Genomic DNA, 20,200 nt, shown 5'->3' on the forward strand with positions numbered 1-20,200 from the left:
TTTCCTTTATGGAAAAATGTCACTTCTCCTTCAAAGTCAGATACCACCTGCTCCAAGATTTCCCTCCCCAGATTTCTCCCAGAGACTGATGAATCCCTTCTTCTGGGTCTTCCGATAGGTCTGGGATGCAGGACACTCCACCTTCCCTAAGATCCGAGGCGTCTCCCCACCGGGCTCCGCGACCCTGATCCGGAACTGCCCCCGGGTCCCCTGCCCGAAGTCCGAAGTCCGGGCGGGCCAACCCGCCAAGACTGGTGTGGAATGGGAAAGAGGGAGATTGGCTGGACGCTCATTGGCTGCCAGATGAGCGATTTCCTTGAGATCACTCGCTTTTGATGGCAGGAGAGGGGGAAGTTCGGCGGTGGGGTGGGGACACGGAAATGACCGGCGCGGAGGGAGACGGGGCGGGCGCGGCGGCGGCGGCGGCGGCCGCGGGTACTTGGTGATAAACGCCCAGTTGCGCTGCTCCCCGGGATTTGTGCTTTGGGCGCGGGAAGCTGGGCGGGGGCGGGGGCGGGGGGCACCCACCGACGCTGCAGCCCGCCTGGGTGCCGGGGGTCCTGGGGGCAGGGGAGGGCGCCCACGCCCCCCACCCATCCCCCCCGGGGCCCACCCACAGCTCCATTTGCGTCCCAGGGTCGCGCTGGGCAGCTCGTTAGCGCTTCGAGTGTGTGGGTGGGGGGATGGGGGTGGGGGCGGGGCGGGGGAGGGGCGGCGCCGCGCCTCGGGGAGCGAGGCCGCGAGCTCCGGGGTCCCCGCCCGGGTGCGGGGCGCCTGGCCGCGCAGAGTCGGGGTGGGCGCCGCGCGGCTCGCTGCTCTGGTGCGTCTTCATCACACAGTTCAAGTGCGTTCATCGTGGAAGCGCAGGAAACACTGATCCGTCAAATAAAAGTAAAAAGCTTTACAAGGTTGCCTGGAACCTCAGGACCTAACGCTGGGGGGTATTTCCTTTCTGTGTGGGTCTTTTCTTCCTCCCTCTCTTCCTTCCTTCCTTCCTTCCTTCCTTCCTTCCTTCCTTCCTTCCTTCCTTCCTTCCTTTTTAAAAATTTATTATTTATTTTAGAGAGAGGGAGTATGGGGTGGGGGGAGTGCAGAGAGAGCACCTCAAGCCGGCTCACAGTGAGCCCAAGGGGAAGCAGGGCTCCTCCCAGGATGGCGATGAACTGAGGGGAAGCCAAGAGTCTGATGCTTAACTTGCTTAAGGGAATGAGCCACCCAGGGCCCCTCCGTTCTGTCCTTTGCGCTGCTTTCCATAGACCTTAAGACCCTCCTTTCCTGCTTTTTACAAAATGAAAGTCAGTCGTAGAGTAGGGCATATGAAGTGCTTATCTTCTCTTTTTAATTTAACATTATTCATTTTCCCCGACGGATGGATTCTCTTGGGGATAAATGGAAGCTGCCTGGAAGACCCTTAGTCACCTCCCTTCCCACCTCCATCCAACTCCCCTCTCTAGAAGTAACCAACATCCTTAGTGAGCTGGATCTTCTTCCAGACTTTTTGCACTTCTTACATCACACCTTATGTATATCTAGAAATACACAGTTTTATTTTAGAGCTCTCTTTTAGTGAGACCAAACTAAGTTGTGTATACGGTTCTGGAACTTGCTTCCTACCCTGATTTGGAAATCAGTTGGTCTGGACCTACGTCCTTCTTCACTGCTTTATGATATTATACAATTTGAATGCACCTTTATTTATTTCAAGCATTCTCTGTTGTTTCTTGTGTATTTTTTTTAAGATTTTATTTATTTATTCATGAGAGACACACAGAGAGAGAGAGAGGAAGAGACATAAGCAGAGGGAGAAGCAGGCTCCTTGTGGGAACTCTGATGCAGGACTCGGTCCCAGAACCCCAGGATCACGCACTGAGTCAAAAACAATCAACTGCTGAGCCACTCAGGCGTCCCTGTTGTTTCTCGCTTTTAGTTGGTTTCCAGTCTCACTCTGTTCAACCATTCATCCCAAATGCGTTTCTTAAGCACCTGCTGTGTGCCTCACCTTTCTCAGGCTGGGGACATACAACAGATGAACAAATAGAACAAAATAATGCCACCCTCTTGGGGCTCACTGTCTAGAAGCACTGCATGTGGGTGAGGAGGGGATATTTTTTTTTTTGAGTGGGAAATATGCTCTAATCACTAATATGGTTTGAATATCAAATCAATATTTTTAAAAAGATCTAGGGAAAGTGGTATCTGCCCCATCTGACACACAGGTAACCAGCCTTACGTTTCTTGTATTATCCTTCCAATATTTCCTTATAAAAATACAAGGGGGAAAAAAAACAAGCAAAATGAGTTATGTATGCTACTTATCATCAGGGAAATGCGAATCAAAACTACAATGAGATATTGCCTCACACCTGTCAGAATGGCTAAAATCAACAACACAAGAAACAACAGGTGCTGGCAAGGATACAGAGAAAGGGAACTCTTGTACACTGTTGGTGGGAGTGCAAACTGGTACAGGCACTCTGGAAAACAGAATGGAGTTTCCTCAAAAAGTTAAAAATAGAACTATAATTTAGCAATGGCAGTACTGGGTATTTACCCAAAGGGTACAAAAATACAGAATTCAAAGGGGTACATGCACCCCAGTATTTATAACAGCATTGTCTATAATAGCCAAATTATGGCAACAGCCCAAGCGCCCCTTGACTGATGAATGGATAAAGAAGATATGGTGAATATAGACAATGAAGTATTATCAGCCATCAAAAAAGAATGAGATCTTGCCATTTGCAATGATGTGGATAGAACTAGAGGGTGTTATGCTAAGCGAAATCAGTCAGAGAGTGACAAATACTATATGATTTCATTCCTATGTGGAATTTGAGAAACAAAACAAATGAGCAAAGGGGAAAAGAGAGACAGAGAGGCAAACCAAGAAACAGACTGAACTGTAGAGAACACACTGATTACACTGGTTACAGAGGGGAGGTAGGTGGTGGTAGGGTGGGGAAATAGGTGATGGGGATGAAGGAGGGTAATTCTGATGAGCACCAGGTGATGTATGGATGTGGTGAATCACTATACTGTATACATGAAATTAATATTACAATGTATGTTTACTACCTAGAGTTTAAATTAAAACTTTAAAAAATCATGAACAGCAACCAAAAAATGAGAGTGTATACATATATATTTCCCTTCTTTCTCCTGTAAAAGGAAACTTGCTATGGTTTACTACAGCCCTCTCCTTTGTTTGCCTTTTAAAAGATGTGTTGGGGGCAGCCCCGGGTGGCTCAGTGTTTTAGTGCTGCCTTCAGCCCAGGGTGTGATCCTGGAGACCTGGGATCTAGTCCCACATTGGGCTCCCTGCATGGAGCCTGCTTCTCCCTCTGCCTGTGTCTCTGCCTCTGTGTGTGTGTGTGTGTATGTGTGTCTCATGAATAAATAAATAAAATCTTTAAAAAATATATTTTAAAAAGATTAAAAAAAAAGATGTCTTGGTGTTATTTTCCTGTAATTGCATAGAGAGGGAGTATGGTGGGGGGAGTCATTTAACTTTATATATTGTTTGAAGGTACGCAGTGTTCCATCGTATAGTTTATTTTACCATGATTTATTTGTGTCCTGTGACATTTTGCATTTCCTGTCTTTTGCTTTATAAACTGCAATGAAGTTGCTGCAATAGTTAACTGCACAAAAGTCAGTTCTTCCACAGGCAAGTTTTCCTGTAGGTTAACTGTAGGTTTCTCAGAGTTACGAGCTGGAACAAGGCCATATGTGTGCACACTGTTGGTGTATATCACTCAATTGCTCTATGTATTAGTTACGGTTCTCCAGACACACAGAACCAATAGGATATCATGCATATACCTTAATGCAATATAGAGATTTATTATGAGGAGTTTGCTCAATTAGGGAGACTGATAAATACTAAAATGTGCAATAGGCAATCTGGAAACCCAGGAGAATCAAGACTATAGTTCTGGACTGTGAAGGCCAGTGGGCTCAAGACCTAGGAAAAGCCAATGTTTCTATTTGAGTCTGAAAACAGGGGAGAAAAAAATCAATGTCTCAGTTCCAAGGCAGCTAGTTCTCTCTTAGACAAGAGTTCCTTCTTATTCAGGGGAAATTCATCCTTTTGGTCTATTCAAGCCTTAACTGATTGGATGAGGCCCACTCACATTACGGAGGGCAATCTGCTTTACTTAATCCACTGAATCAAATGTTAATCTCCTCTAGAAGCAGACTCATACGCACACCCAGAATCATGTGGGACCAAATATCTGCCCCCCCACCTTGGCCTAGTCAAGTTGACAAATAAAATTAATCCTTACACCCTCTTTGGAGTTGTCTTGGTTTGCCCTCCCCCCTGCTTGGGATGAGTTCTCCAGTCCCAGAAGCGGAAAAATGCTGTCTTACTGCATTTAAATTTGTATTTTTTTTTCATTATGAATAAGGCTGAGGATCTTTTTGCAAACTCGGGGAATATTTGTATTTCTTCTCAGTGTACTGCTCATACATTTATTTATTTTTAAGATGTTTTTTAAAAGAACCCTGAAAGGGGCACCTGGGTGGCTCAGTCGGTGAAGCATCTGCCTTCAGCTCGGGTCATAATCCTGGGTCCTGGAATTAAGATCATGACCAGAGCCAAAACCAAGAGTCAGATGCTTAACCAACAGAACAATCCAGGCACCCCTTGAAATATATACTTTAAATGAACGATTTGTATCATATAGAACTTTATTTTGATAATGCTCATTATAAAAAGACATACCGGTTAAAAAATTATTTTTTCAGCACAATCTATGAAAAGGCCAACAACCTAGCAGAAAAATAGGCAAAATGTATGAGCATGCTGTGTCCCAGCACCGCTGTGGGGAGGGACTTGCAGCAGCAAGCCCAGTGTGAGGAGAGGACATTTGCACAGGAACCTGAATATATGGAGGAAGGACCCACACTCCAGCCTCGCAGGTGAAGAGCAGCAGACAGAGCGCTCTGAAGCGTGGCAGGCTCTAAGAACAGCAAGACCAGAGTGGCTGCAGGTGGTAGGCTGCCAGGTCACAGAGGGCCTTGCAAGCAACTGTGAAGTGGGATTTTTCTTTTGGGTATAATGGCACTGGACTGCTGTGTGTAAGATCATTCCAGCTGTGTCCTTGGTAAGATAACATCAAGAAGGGAAATTTTCTAGGTTAAGACACTTTCACATTTTTCAGCAAACCACCAAATTGTTCTCCCAAAAGTCTGAGCTAAATTATTCCCCTCCTCCTTCATTTTGTTATTTTGATACCATGTGCCATTTAATTGAACATTTTTGAAACATTGTTTGGTTGAATGCACGGTTCTTTTTTATGGTTCTTTCATTTTTTAATTTTTATGTTTTTTAAAAAGATTTTATTTTATATATTTATTTGACACAGAGAGGAGAGAGAACAACCAGGGGGAGCGGCAGGCAGAGGGAGAAGTAGGCTCTCTGTGGAATAGGGAGACTGACAAGGGGTTTGATTCCGGGACCCAGGATTATGACCTGAGCTGAAGGCAGATGCTTCACCGACTGAGCCACCCAGGTGCCCCTTTCAGGGTTCTTTTATTTATTTATTTATTTTTTCAACAGGGTTCTTTTAAAAAACATCTTAAAAATAAATAAAAATAAATAAATAAATAAATAAACAAACAAACAAACAAACATCTTTGTTGGGGCATAACTGATGTACAATAAGCCACACACACTTAGAGTGCACAATTTAGTAAGTCTTGACATACATGTACCCCTGGGAAACTGTGACCACAATTGACAGTGAACATATCCATCACCTCCAAAAGTACCTCTTATTCTTGGTGGTCCCCACCCCAGAGACAGAGCAGGAGCTGGACATGGGTCCCCTTACCCTGACCGCAAAATCTTCGGCTGCCTCCATAAGGAGAAGAAAAAGCTAAGGCTCTATGCTTCTTGTATAGCTTATCTTGCAGGAATTCAGAGGGCAGGAGGATGCAAGCTGAGAGGGAGATGCTCACAACAAAGACTGGCAAAGAGTGGACCAAACTAGTCTGCACCCAGATGGACCCCAGTGGTGACCCTTCCCCAACTTTTCCTCTCATAATACTAAAAATCACATGCTGGGGGTAGAGATTGAACATGCTAGTTAGACATGCCACATGAGAAAAGCATCATCTTTGAGTGCACAGGTGCTGATAAGTCCACAGCCCTGCATCCTTCGATAGGACCCTTTCCTCTCCTGGGTTTCTTTAAAACACCCTCCGTGGGGAGTCAGCCTGAGGATTCTTTCCTTTGTGAGCCTCCCCTGTGCTGGAGCTTAAACCCCAATAAAGCCTTGCCTGAAACCTGTTTAGCCTCTTGTCAATTTCTATTTCTAGGAGATTCCAAGAGCCAGGTTGGGTAGCATCTCCCCCATCCCTAGGAAAAGATCGATCCGGTCTTTGATAACTGCACAGTGCCCACCACATGGCTGTAATTATTTGAGCATCCCTGTATTGTTGGGCGTCCGCATTTATCCCATTTTGCTATTTATTAATCCAGCTATGATGCACGTCCTTGTACATACACACTTGGGCACATATCTGATTATCTTCTTAGGACAAATTTCTAGAATTGATAGAAACAGACCAAAGTCTGTGAATGCTAATACTTTTGAAACAATTTGCCAAATCCTCCTTTTTTTTTAAGATTTTATTTATTCATGAGAGACACACACACACAGAGAGAGAGAGAGAGAGAGAGAGAGAGAGAGGCAGAGACACAGGCCAAGGGAGAAGCAGGCTCCATGCAGGGAGCCCAACGTGGGAATTGATCCAGGGACTCCAGGATCACACCCTGAGCCAAAGGCAGACGCTCAACCACTGAGCCACCCAGGAGTCCCAACCAAATCCTCTTTATAAGGCTTGAAATGGATAACATTCACATTCACTCTGATTTGATTTTCCTTCCAAAACATTGAATCTCTTTAACACACGTGCGCCCACACACGCATGCACACACGCACGCACACACACACACAGAGCTAGCACTCCAAATGTGGCTCAGCTGTTTCTGCCTGGAGAGAGGGCTGGCTGTTTTTGGAGAAGTACTGTGGCTGTGACAGCAACAAACATTAACATCTGATGGAATTGCCTTTTCCCTGGGCCCCTAAGGCACCCTGTGCCTTGGTGGGGTCCAGCCTAGGGTGGGCTACAGGAGCGCCAACCACGTGCCACCCTACAGAATTCTGAACACTAACTACATCAAGAATGGCAAGATCAGTACCTTGGGTCAACCTCTGTAGGCACAGGGTCCTCAGATGGGGGTCCTGGGAGCAGTTCCCAGGCAACTGGAGGGGAGAAGAAGGGTTGGGGCGCCAGCGTATGCCACCCCAAAATAGGCCTCTTTGGCCTTTGGGTTTTTTTTGAGCAAAATAGCCATTGAAAACCAGCAGATTCAGGAAAACCTCTAAAAACAGGGCACAAGGGTTTTTTTGTAAAGGAAATTTACATTTATAAAGGTAATTTCCATTTGTAAAGAGTCTGCCTCGCTCACACAGGAAGTGGAGGGCTCTCCACCCAAATCAGTGGGGAAGGCTGGGACTCCCATCTGCTTAACATTCTTTTCCCATTCTTTTCCTTGTCACGTTCCCGCCACTGGTTCTCCGACCAGCAGCCCAAATCCCCTTTGCCTTGGTTTTAACTTAGGTGATTCTTACGGTTATTATAAGATGGTCTATTTAAGCTTAAATTCTAACCACACACTGGTTGCTCCGCCCTGTGTGCTCCAATGTGTCTCCATGCAATGCCCATGTTAATAAACTTCTGTTTCATTTTCTCTTCTTCGTCTGTCTTTGCCAGTCTCACTCACAGAGTCCCAACCACACAACCTACGATGGATAGGGGAAAATATATTTTCTTTCTGAGCCTGAATGGCTCAGTCTGGTAAGCCTCCTACTCTTCATTTGGGCTCAAGTCATGATCTCAGGGTTGTGAGATCAAGCCCTGCATCAAGCTGGGCTTGAAGGCTGCTTGAGATTCTTTCTTGCCTTCTGCCCCCCATCTGCCCCCTGCTCATGCCCTTTCTCACTCTCTCCAATAAAATTAAACAAATACAAACTTTAAAAAAATGCATGCAAAAAAATAATTAAAAAATGCATGCTATGTTATATAATGCTTAATAGAGATAAATGGGTTGCAATAAGCCTGGAAGATTTTGCCATAAACTGTTACTTTTTTTTTAAATTAATTAATTAATTTGACAGAGAGTACAAGCAGGAAGAGCGCGGGCAAGGGAGAGTTAGATGCAGACTCCCCGCAGAGCAGGACCCTGGGATCATGACCTCAGCTGAAGGCGGACATCCAACCCACTGAGCCACCCAGGTGCCTCCATCAACTGTTAACTCTTGAGGAGGATGTGCACTTGAGTAATGAGAATAAGATGGATTTTTTTCTTTAAAAAGGTGTGTGTGGGGGTGCCTGGGTGGCTTAGTCGGTTAAGCATATCACTTTAGCTCAGGTCATGATCTCGGGGTCCTGGGATTGAACCCCACATTGGGCTCCCTGCTCAGTGGGGAGCCTGCTTCTCCCTCTCCCTCTGCCCCTCCCGCCATTTGTGCTCTCTTGCTCACTCTTTTAAATAAATAAATAAAATCTTTTTTTTTTTTAATAAAATCTTATTAAAAAAAAAAAAAGCAAAGAAACAACAGGCCTGCAGTGGAGTGAGTCATTTTCACTCACTGTCACTACGCCCCGCCAAGACTTCATACCTCATCGAATGGCATTTTCAGCCTCTCAAGGCCTGGGACCTCACATGTGAGGTCATCCTCCTCCCCCCACCCCCAAAAGGAGGTGACTTTGCCCAAAACAGTCCATCTTTTCTTTGCTAATAACCTCCTTGTCAAGTCCCCATTTCTGACCATTAAATTAATCCTTCCGTTTTGTAGTTTTGTACAGATCCTCCGTGTCCCCTCTACCCACTGGGTGGGCTGCTGCCCCATTCATGAATCGTTGAATAAAGCCCATCAGGTCATTACATTTGCTCAATTGCATTTTTGCCACCTCCCCAGGTAGGGCCTCAGATCCAGGTGCCTCCCCCTCTGGGCATGGCATCTCTAAACTTCAGGCTTGTCACCTGTGAGGCAGGGATCCTGAAACCTGCCTTGCAGGATTATTGTGAAAAATTCATGGGTGTGATGGTTGATTTTACATTGACCTCATGGGGCTGAGGGACTAGCGACAGCTGGGAAAACATAATTTCTGGGTGTGTCTGTGAGGGCATTTCCAGAAGAAGTTAACTTTTGATGGGTGGGGCTAAGGGAGAAGCATCGCCTGGTCCCCTGGGGGTGCGGGTGGGCACTGGGTGGGCACTGTCCCACCCTTGGGGGTCTGGATGAAGCAAACTGGCAGAAGAGGGTGGAATCATGGGGTGCCTGGGAGGCTCAGTGGTTGAGCATCTTCCTTCTGCTCAGACCATGATCCCTCAGACAAAGAGGGATAGAGTCCCTCATTGGGCTCCCTGCTCAGTGGGGAGCCTACTTCTTCCCTCTCCTTGTCCCCCACTCCCTCCCCACTTCTGCTCTCTTGCTCTGTCTTTCAAATAAATAAATAAAATCCTAAAAAAAGAAAAAAGGAGGTGGAATCACACTTTCCTGGGTCTTCAGCTTGTACGTGTCAGATCATGGGACATCTCCCCTTTGGTAACTGTAACAGCCAATCTCCAACAATAAATCGTGTATCTCCGGATATCCTATTGGTGCTGTTTCTCTGGAGAACCCTGACTCCTATGGTGTGATCATTTGGAGATGGAGTGACAACTTATGGAGGTGCAGCGCCTGCAGGAAGCTCTGGATGCAAGGTGGTAGTTGTTTGCTCTTGATTCTTCCCTGCACAGAACCTCCTCGCGTCTCTGCACAAAGATCCTGTGAATTCCAAGTAAGAAGTCTGAGTTTTATGATGGCTGTTCTGAATGAGTTTAATGCATTCTTTTGCACAGATAGTACTTGCCTATGGCAAAAATTCCAAAGGCGCAAAAGGGCATGTAAGAAAAGCATGCCCTTCCTGTCCTCTGGTTTCCCAGCTCCCCACTCTGAAGAGAGAAACTTATGTCAGTTTCGGGTGCCAACTTCGAGGGATATTCCATGTTTTCACAAACATATACTTTTTTCTGTGATTCCCCCCCCCCCCAACTGAAATAGTATCTGAAGAGAAGAGCTAGCTCATTGTGATCAAATATTTATTGATAACTAGACGGGACATGGACCAGACTGGAGTGCGAGCCCCTAAAGGAACAGGTGTTCTGCTGAGATTTGAAGCCCTTAACCCTGAATGAAGCTGCGGACACCAGCAGCTTCCCCTACAGAATCGAGTAACTGGACATCTCAGCCCATCGTAAATGTGTTCTTTGGTGATGAGAGATCAAGACAGATCCTTTCCTCAAGCTGGCTTCGGTTCCCAAATACCCCACATCTGTCTGTGGCAATAAAAACAACCAGCTCAAGGGGCCCCTGGGGGCTGAGTCGGTTAAGTGACTGACACTTGATTTCATCTCAGGTCATGATCTCAGTGCAGCATCTGCTTGGGATTGTCTCTCCCTCACCGTCTGCCCCTCCCCAACCCTCTTTCGACGCGTGCTTTCTCTGTCTCTCTAAAATAAAGAAATAAAATCTTAAAACCAAAAAACAGAACAATCAGCACAATCATTTACATGTGCCAGGCTTTGTTCTCAGAAGGTATCCCAGCCCTGCCTCTCTGTCACCACTATTATGTGGTAAGGACCCTACACAGGAATTTGGTTGCCAGGTGCTGGCCTGGCTACTGGAAGAAACCCAGGGTGATTTCTGAAGGAACTCCTGACATCCTTGCATGGACATCCCCTGGCATTGGCCACAGGTCCCTACATTTGAAAGGTGATCCTTTATTACCAAAGAATGTACTACAATGGATTCAAGCACATACTTGCTGGGTTCCATTCGGGACACCCCTGGCCTCTGTGGCTGTATTTGAGTTAAGGAATCAGCAGGGATGGGAGTCAGAAGTAAAAAAAAAAAAAAAAAAAAGTGGTTGGGACCAGAGTCTTTGCTCTTAGTTGCACCTAGGAGGCCTGACACAAAAGAATTTAGGTTCATGTGCTGCAAGAGGTTATGTCTTAGCACCTTGGTCTGGTCAGGGCCACACCCCATCAAGGTGAAGAATGGACAGGCTGGCGGGTGGGCCTTTGGGGCTGATGAGTTTGCTCATCCATGACTCCAGCCAGCTCATGCTGGGCAGTCCCCGGAGAGGTGCGGGCCGCAGGGGCAAGGAGGGACCAGGTCTCTGGGAGGCTGGCTTGGTCTTGAAGGAAAATGAACACCTGGATCAAGTCCATACGCTGGGAGCCAGACGGTGAAAATCGGAGTTCAGGGCTGATTCAGGGATGTGTTTATCCTTTGTCTTCACCACTGCCTTCATTCTCTGGAGGTGCTGCAGATTGGGGGCTCATGCAGCAGGTGCTGGGGGCTCACGCAATGGGCGCTGGGGGCTCACACAATGGGCGCTGGAGGCTGGGAGCCTGAGATTGCAGAATGGGCAGAGCTGTGGTCCCCTGCAAGTGCTGGGAGCAGTCTGTCCGGGGGCCTCTCCCCTGACTTCTGGTAGCTCTGTACCTCATGGCTGTGTCACTCCCAATGTCACAGGGTGTCCTCCTAGCGTCTGTGTCCACAATTCTCCTTTTCCCAAGGATACCAGTCACATCGGATCAGTACCCCTGCTCTAGTGCAACCTCATTGGAACTATCACATCTGCAATGACCCTGTGTACAAGTTAGTCCGCGTTTTGCGGTGCCGAGAGAGAGGGGTCCAACATATGAATTGTGGGGGGACACAATTCAACCATGACAACCACCCTTTGCTCTTTTAGCCCACTTAATCTGCTGGCTTCCTTCTGCGAGATGGCCCTGGTAGCAGTATGCATGCGCATGTGTGCTCAGGGGTGGGCCCATGTGCCTTGCTGCCCCCAGCCTGTGTGAGCTTGGACTTCGGCTTCTCCCAGAGTAGCCACGGGCCCTGGATGTGGCTCTAGGGTGATGATAGGAAGCCTGGGCCCATCAGGAGCAGAAGCAGAGCACTGCTGCTGTCTGAGAACCGTGTACATATAGGTGGCCTTCCTCCTGTGTGGCTGTGAGTAGAGCTCAGGAGACTCAGATGGGAGGCCACCGTGTACCTGCCCACAGCCTCTCCTGTCCACGCACAGCCAGGAGGACGTGAGACCCTCAGTCTCTGTTTACATCCAAGGCACAGATTATCTTTTTTTTTTAAATTTTTATTTATTTATGATAGTCAAAGAGAGAGAGAGAGGCAGAGACACATGCAGAGGGAGAAGCAGGCTCCATGCACCGGGAGCCCGATGTGGGATTCGATCCCGGGTCTCCAGGATCGCGTGCTGAGCCAAAGGCAGGCGCCAAACCACTGCGCCACCCAGGGATCCCCAAGGCACAGATTATCTAACACGGATTACCTAAGGTCCTCTGTGTGCCAGGTACACACTTCACCTGGGGCTCCAGGCTTCTGCCTGCCATCTGGATGCTCTGGCAAGGCTCACTCTGGGAAGCTGGCCCTAGGCTGCAATTTATTTATTTATTGTACGACTTAATTTATTATTCATGAGAGACACAGAAAGAGAGGCAGAGACACAGGCAGAGGGAGAAGCAGGCTCTATGCAGGGAGCCCGATGCAGGACTCGATCCTGGGACCCTGGGATCATGACCAGAACTGAAGGCAGATGCTCAACCACTGAGCCCCACAGGTGCCCAGGCTGCAATTTATTTGATGTGGGGCACAGAATGTGGCTCAGGTGCTTCCCTAAGTAGAGAAATAGCATAAGACATGTCAAAATGCATTTGCGTCAAAGCCTGTATTTACTCTTCCCACAAAGGGATTTATTCCACACAGTACAGCTTTTCGGAACAGTGTCTCTGGGCCCCTTGCACCCTCCTTCTCTCTTCTGCAGTCACCATCAGATGAATGGTTCCCGGAATCTCCTGGCTCTTAGCCTCCTCCCGGGCTTTGGAGACTTGGTACTGCTTGTTTCCTCTGAGTGGCATCATGGTCGATGTCCATTCCACACCCGAGGCCTACCTGGCCCTCCACCTGGGGGGGGGGTGTCCTCTCCTGGCCTTGGGCTGCCACGTTGCCCCAGTTGACAGTACTCACCATAGCCACCTTGTGGGTTGATGGGTTGGCCAGTTGCCCAGCTGACTGCAGTGTCCCCAGCATGGGCCTCCTGCATGATGCCAAGTCTCAGTGAGAACTCAAGATGGAGGAGTCCACTGGATTCTGTGCACGTGTGTGTGCATGTATGTGTGCGTGTGTATGTGCACGTGCTTGTGTGTGTTCATGTGTGTATGTGATGTGCTTGTGTGCATGCGTGTGCATGTGCTTGTGCATGTGTATGTGCATGTGTGTGTGCATGTGCTTGTATGTGTGCATGTGTGTGCATAAGGGGGCTGCCCTGGGCAAAAGGTGGTGTAGATAGGGCTTTGCCACGTGCTGAGCATCACTACCCACGTGATTATATTGCATTTGCCCCAGTTGGTGAGGGGGTGTTTGCTATGATTTGTGTGTAAGGAATAGAGACTCATGAGGTTTCTGTTCTGTGGGCCCAAGTGTGTGTCAACTGTGTCTTTTATTTTCTGTGTTTCTGAAGCTCTGGCACCAGGGGCCTTGCTGGCTCTGGAAGGACTGTCCCTCCCAGAGTTTGTGATTCCTAGAGAGGGCAAATAACTAGCTTGAGACGGTGACTTTCAATGCAAAGGAACCCACGTAGAGCCCTCACCCCCACCTGTCTTCCTGGGTCTCACACTCAGGACCTCATCAGCCCAGGGCAGGTCCCAGACAGCCAGGGACGGCCTGTGTCCCACATCCTCTGAAATTATCCAGACCGGCCAAGCCTCAGCCTGTTCATTCGCCCCGCCTGCTCCTTCCCTCAGAAACCACAGTGAAGGCTCCTGCCCACAGTTCCCGTCTCCTTCTGCCTCATGATGGGCCCTAGTGCTTTCCTGTGTGGCCCCCTCCTCTTCCTCTCGGGATCTGTGTGTAATAAACCATCTTTCCAACAGCAGCCGAGTCCTGATCTGTTGGACTCACTGTCCTAATGAGAATAAAACCTGTATTTTGGGGTGTCTGGGTGGCTCAGTGGGTGAAGCGCCTGCCTTTGGTTCAGGTCATGATCTCGGGGCCTGTGATTGGGCCCCACATCTGGCTCCCTGCTGAGCGGGAGCCATCTACTTCTCCCTCTCTCTGTCCCCGCCCCTGTTCTTTCTCCCTCGCTCACTCTCTCTCTCAAATAAATACAGCTTTTCTTAAAACAAACAAACAAACCCCCACAAACCTGTATTTTGAAACAGAGGGATGCAGAAGAGGGGAGGGAGGTGGTGGCGGAGTAGGGGACCCTAAGCTTGTCTTGTCCCATGAACACAAATACATAGCTATCAAATCATCTTAAATATCCCGGAAATTGACCCGAAGCCCGACAGAGCAAATTCCACACAACTAGAGACAGAAGTGGGCACATGGCGGAAGAATGCTTTTTTGTGCCATTGAACTCCACCTTGTGTATTTCATTACACAGAAAGTGTGATGTATGATTTAACAGAGTCTGTTATAAAAGATTTTTAAACCATATGCCGAAAAAATAAAAATAAAATTAAATAGTGGGATGCAGCTCCCTGCTGGCCAGGAGAAGGAGAAAGGAGAGGTTCGCACAGGCGCCCACCGGGCACATGCGCCGAGGTCCTGGCAAGGTGTGCGGAGCGGCCAGGGAAGGGGTCGTCGTGCCCTCTGGGTACTAAGGCTGATGGCTCCTGCCAAGGGCCTCACTGAGGCAAATAGCACTAAGGCCCCACACAGCTGAGGAGGAGGTGGAGGCTCAGGCGGTGAAGTTGTTGCCCATCAGAGCTGGGGCTCTGAACCGGGTCAAGTCTTGAGGTGGTGGAGGAATCCTGACAAGAGAACCCCCCTCCCCCAGGCCCTGTGTAGTGGCACAGCAAACTCACCAATGCTGTGTGTCATTCCCACAGAAACATTAAAGCTGGATAATTGGTGAAGAACAGGTGTGCCTTGGGGGAGGCAAAGGTGCAGTGGGGGGAGTAATTTCTGGGGTGATGGAGGGCTCCGAGCCCAGGCCTCAAATCCTGCCCCTTGAAATGGCCCCACTTCAAGAATCTTCTGTGAGAGTCCTAGGTTTAAAAAAATTTAAAAAAAAAAATTTTTTTTTAAAGTAAGCTCCACAGCCCAGTGCAGAGCCCAGTGTGGGGCTCGAACTCATGACCCTGAGGTCACGACCTGAGCGCAGATAAAGAGTCCAACGCTTAACCAACTGAGTCACCTAGGATTTTCTTTTCTTTTTTTTTTTAAATTTATTTATTCATAGAGGCACACACAGAGAGAGGCAGAGACACAGGCAGAGGGAGAAGCAGGCTCCCTGCAGGGAGCCTCATCTGGGGACTCCAGGATCAGGCCCTGACCTGAAGGCAGGCGCCAAACCGCTGAGCCACCCAGGTCAGGCGTCCCTCTTTTCTTTCTTTTTTTTTTTTTAAATATTTTATTTATTAGAGAGAGAGAGAGAGAGAGAGAGAGAGAGAGAGAGGAGCAGGGGGAGGGGGAGAAGCAGGCTCCCTGCTGAGCTGCATCCCAGGGCCCTGAGGTCATGACCCGAGCAGAAGGCAGCTGCTTCACCAACTGAGCCACCCAGGTGCCCCCAGAAGGTTTTCTTAAGGAAAACATTCCTGGACCGTGGAAATAACAGTTTCATTTCAAAGTACCGGCTGGACAATCCAGTAGAGTCTTCCCTTGAAGGGGCAGGCAGGTCACGAGTTCCCACCTGCGTGCGCTGCGTCTTCCCGGGAGAACTTTTCTGGAAGGTGGGAAACGGCACAGCAAAACGTCATGTGTCAGCAATTAGCGAGTGTGATGACAACGTCGATGTTTACCCCCACACAGCAGCCAGCTGGGGCCAGGTGGGGAACCACGTGTGCTCCCCTGCCCCCCTCGTCACAGCCGGGACACCGAGGGGCTCAGCGCTGTGGAAGTTCAGCCCCGCCAGCCCGCAGACCCCCTGCTTTGAATGATTCAGAAACTCCCCTCAGGGGCGCCGGGGTGGCTCAGTGGGTCAAGCATCAGCCTTTGGCTCAGGTCATGATCTCCGGGGCCTGGGATCGAGTCCTGCATCCGGCTGCCTGCTCAGCGGGGAGCCCGCTTCTCCCTCCCCCTCTGTGATCTCACTCTTGCTCTCTCAAAAAAAAAGGAAAGAGGGGACCCCCCCCCCCACCGTTTGAGTGCACCCAGGTCTTCCAGCCCTGAGCTCCCGCACCCAGGACCCGGGCCGCCTCGCCCGCCTTCCCTGCGGCCCCCACGCAGGTACCTCACTTTAAAAAGACCCTTGGTGACGTGCTCTGTCCCTCAGAGGTCATTCCCCGAGACAATCTGATAGACTGTGCCGGCCCTGAAGTTCGGTTAGGAGCCGGGGGGTCGGGGAGGTTGGGGGGGGGGGGCCCAGGGCAACCCCCCCACTTTGCCAGTCTGTCCCGCACACGGAGCCTAGAACCCTTGGCCGGCGGAGAGGGGGCACTGCGCGTCCTGCAGCCGCCAGCAGGAGCAGAGGGAGAAACCTGAGGACGTCTCTAGGGGACAAGAGGCGTCCTGGTTGATGCGCCCCGGTCCCTGCCGTGCAGCCGCGCAGGAAGTAGGGCAAAGTGCGCCCGGCCTTCCAGGTGTGGCGCTTATCTCCTGGCCACGGTGGTTGCCCCCACCTTGACGGAAGTGGCTGGGCCCCGCAGAGGGAGGCCTGGGTGCCGGGGGAAAGGTCAGCAAGTCGGCCAGCGGAGCCTGTCCTCCATGCCAACGGACGCAGCCGCCCTCCACCGAGGGCCACCCGCACCGAGGCTCGGGGCGCCTTTACCGCTTCTAGAGCTGGGGCTCCGGGGTCCCGGGAGGCCCGGCCTCGGCCTGGCTGGTGAGTGAAACAGTCTCACGCTCGCCCGGGGGGCTGGCTGTCCAGGGAGGGAGGGAGGCCAGCGAGAGACGCGGGACAAGCAGACTCACGTGCTGACCCCAGGAAGAAGACAGGGAGCAGACGGTGACCCGGTGACCCGGGAAGCGTCCTCCTGAGATGGGGTGGCCCCGCAGGCCCAAGCGGCTGGTGATTCATACCCTTAGTAACCAGGAGGGCCGGGACTCAGCTCCGGGCTGCCCTGCCTGCCACCGTCCCGTCGCGCTCTCCCGACAAGGCCTAACCCCACTGTGCTCTCGGGGGGGTCTCACAGCGGCCTGGAGGGCGAGCCAGGAGGCAGCGGGCTGTGGACAGAGCACCTTGCCCCCTGCCGCCCGCCGCCTGCTGCCAGAACAGCACAGCTCTGTCGGGAAGAACCTCTGGGGGGCTTTCATACTCTGCAAAAATACGAGGGGCTATTTCTTTTTTTTTTTTTTTTAAGATTATTTATTTATTTATTCATGAGAGACAGAGAGAGAGAGAGACAGAGAGAGAGAGAGAAAGAGAGAGAGAGAGAGAGAGGCAGAGACACAGGCAGAGGGAGAAGCAGGCTCCATGCAGGGAGCCTGATGTGGGACTGGATCCAGGGTCTCCAGGATCACGCCCTGGGCTGAAGGCGGCGCTGAACTGCTAAGCCACCTGGGCTGCCCTATTTTTTTTTTTTTTTTAAGACAAGTGATGTCATTAGCCTAATCCATAATCCATTTTTTTCCCTTTTTAAAAAAATTGTGGTAAAATCTACCTAACATAGAATTTACCATCTTAATTTTTTGAGAAAGAGAATGAGAGAGTGGGAGAGCCTGAGTGTGAGAGAATCACAAGCAGATTGTGTGCTGAGGGATCCCTGGGTGGCGCAGTGGTTTGGCGCTTGCCTTTGGCCCAGGGCTCGATCCTGGAGACCCGGGATCGAATCCCACATCAGGCTCCCTGCATGGAGCCTGCTTCTCCCTCTGCCTGTGTCTCTGCCTCTCTCTCTCTCTCTCTGTGACTATCATAAATAAATAAAAATTAAAAAAAAAATTAAAAAAATCAGGGTTGCCAAAATCTTAAAAAAAAAAAAAAAAAGATTGTGTGCTGAGTGAGGAGCCCGACATGGGGCTCAATCCCATGACCCTGGGATCATGACCTGAGCCAAACCCAAGAGACCGATTCTCAACCAACCGAACCACCCAGGCGCTCCACATCTTAATCATTTTTAAGTGACAACTGAGTGGCATTAATGACATTCACAATATTGCATAACCATCACCACCATCTACTTCCAGCCTTTCCCAGGACCTCAAACAGAACCCCTGTACTCATCAGGCAACAGCTCCCTATTTCTCAGTGACTCCAGCCCCTGGGAACCCATCTACTTTCTCTATGGATTTGCGAATTCTCGAATTCTCGGTGTTTCACACAAGTGGAATCACACAGCGTGTGTCCTTTTGTGACTGGCTTCTTTCACTCGGCATCCGGTGTTCAGGCTCACCCATGTGGCGGCCATCAGGACTTCACGGTCTTCATGGCTGAACAACAGTCCAGCGTACTATGGACTGCCTACGTTTATCCACCCACCTGCTGACACACGTGTGAATTCTTTCTGCGCTTTGCCTGCTGTGAACAAGGCTAGTCCAGTTTTTTAAAGATTTTGTCTGAGAGTGAGAGAGCTCACGAGTAGAGTGAAGAGCAGAGGGAGAGGGAGAAGCAGGCTCCCTGCTGAGCATGGAGCCCAATGTGGGGTTCAATCCCATGACCCTGAGATTATGACCTGAGCTGAAGTCAAGAGCCAGATGCTTAACCGATTGAGCCATCCGGGTGCCCAAGCTTAGTTGTTTTTAAAAGCAGCAAACGTTCACTAGCTCATATGCTGCATTAATGCTCTGTAGGCACGTCACCAGTTCCCCAGAGCAGACGCTGCACATGGTGAACGTGGGCCTGGCGCTTCCCATCACATGGTCGTGAGGCGGGTACTGGGATCTTCCCCATTTACCAGGGGAGGCTGTCGAAGCTCAGGGCCTGGGTACCTTGCCCCGAGGTCCCACACTGCCTGGGGCTCACACTCTCCAGAAGCGCCCCGCCCCGCAGCCCCAGAGCCCTACTGCCTGGCCAGAGCAGGCCTTCCAGAACCTATTCTGTTTCCAGCATACACATGTGCCAGAGGCACAGAACGGGAAGGTGATTTCTGTCTCACATGTTTTTCAATAGCTGTTAGCATGAGGGAGGTCCTCAGAAGCTCGAGGCGTGGCCTTAGGGGAGAGCGCTCCACCAGCAGGGCTGGATCCCAGCACCCCTCACGCCCCTGCATCAAGCCCCTGGCAGCCGAGTGGGCGTCCTGGTCCTGCAGGACTGCGCCCCCTGCCTCCCACGGAGGGTATTACACAGGAGAGTCTCCTCTGGGGCGGCCGGCTCCATGCACCCCCAGAGCTGTCACTTCCACGTGGCAGGCACCACCCGATGACCCCCTACGGGACTCTCCCAGGACCCCTGCAGAAGAAAGCACGCACTATGGTCCCACAGGTTTTGTTGTGTGGCTCGCAAGCCCTAACTATTCTCTGGGGGAGGCCCTGCCTCTGGGAATGACACAGCTCATAGGGCCTTGCCAGCAGAGCACCCCCGTCCCCAACCGGCTCCCCCTTCCCTGGGCCACTCCGGGTCCAGGACCTGCTGTCCCTCCTTGATGGATTCCCTGTGCGCTTACGTTCCAGGACAAGTGGCTGCTTTTAGGATCTGCCCCAAAACACCTCTGGCCCCTTTGCTGTCTGCTACTGTCACATCCCAGCCACTTCCTCACTCTCAATTCCCCCTGCGCCCCCCCCCCCCCCGTCCTGGCCAGACTGCCACCCCCCTTCCCCACTGACCACAGGCAAAGGACAAGAATGGGGCTCTGGTCCCAGACTGATCTGAATCCCAGCTTCTTAAAAGAGCAAATCACTAGAAACAAGCATACTCAAGAGATGTGGTGTGCCCACCTTGCCAGAAGGTGGTGTGAGCTCCCAGGGCCCAGCTGTGTCCCCACACCACGCCCTGGGGCACCGCCACCTGCAGTGGGGTGGATAGTGGACAGCAGCCAAGAACACGACTTTGTCTCTCAAACAAGCCTGCAGGCTGCAGCCCCCGGAGGGCCGTGCTCGTGCTTCTTCCTGAATTCCAGGCTTCTCTTGCTCAGGGAGGCTGCTGCTTACAGAACTAAGCTCACAGATGTGGCACTCAAGCTAGAAAAATCTATCACAGGAATGCAAAGCTTTTTATATAGAAATTCAGAAACTCGGTG

The sequence above is a fragment of the Vulpes vulpes genome, chromosome 5, assembly GCF_048418805.1.
Source record: "Vulpes vulpes isolate BD-2025 chromosome 5, VulVul3, whole genome shotgun sequence".
Taxonomy (NCBI): domain Eukaryota; kingdom Metazoa; phylum Chordata; class Mammalia; order Carnivora; family Canidae; genus Vulpes; species Vulpes vulpes.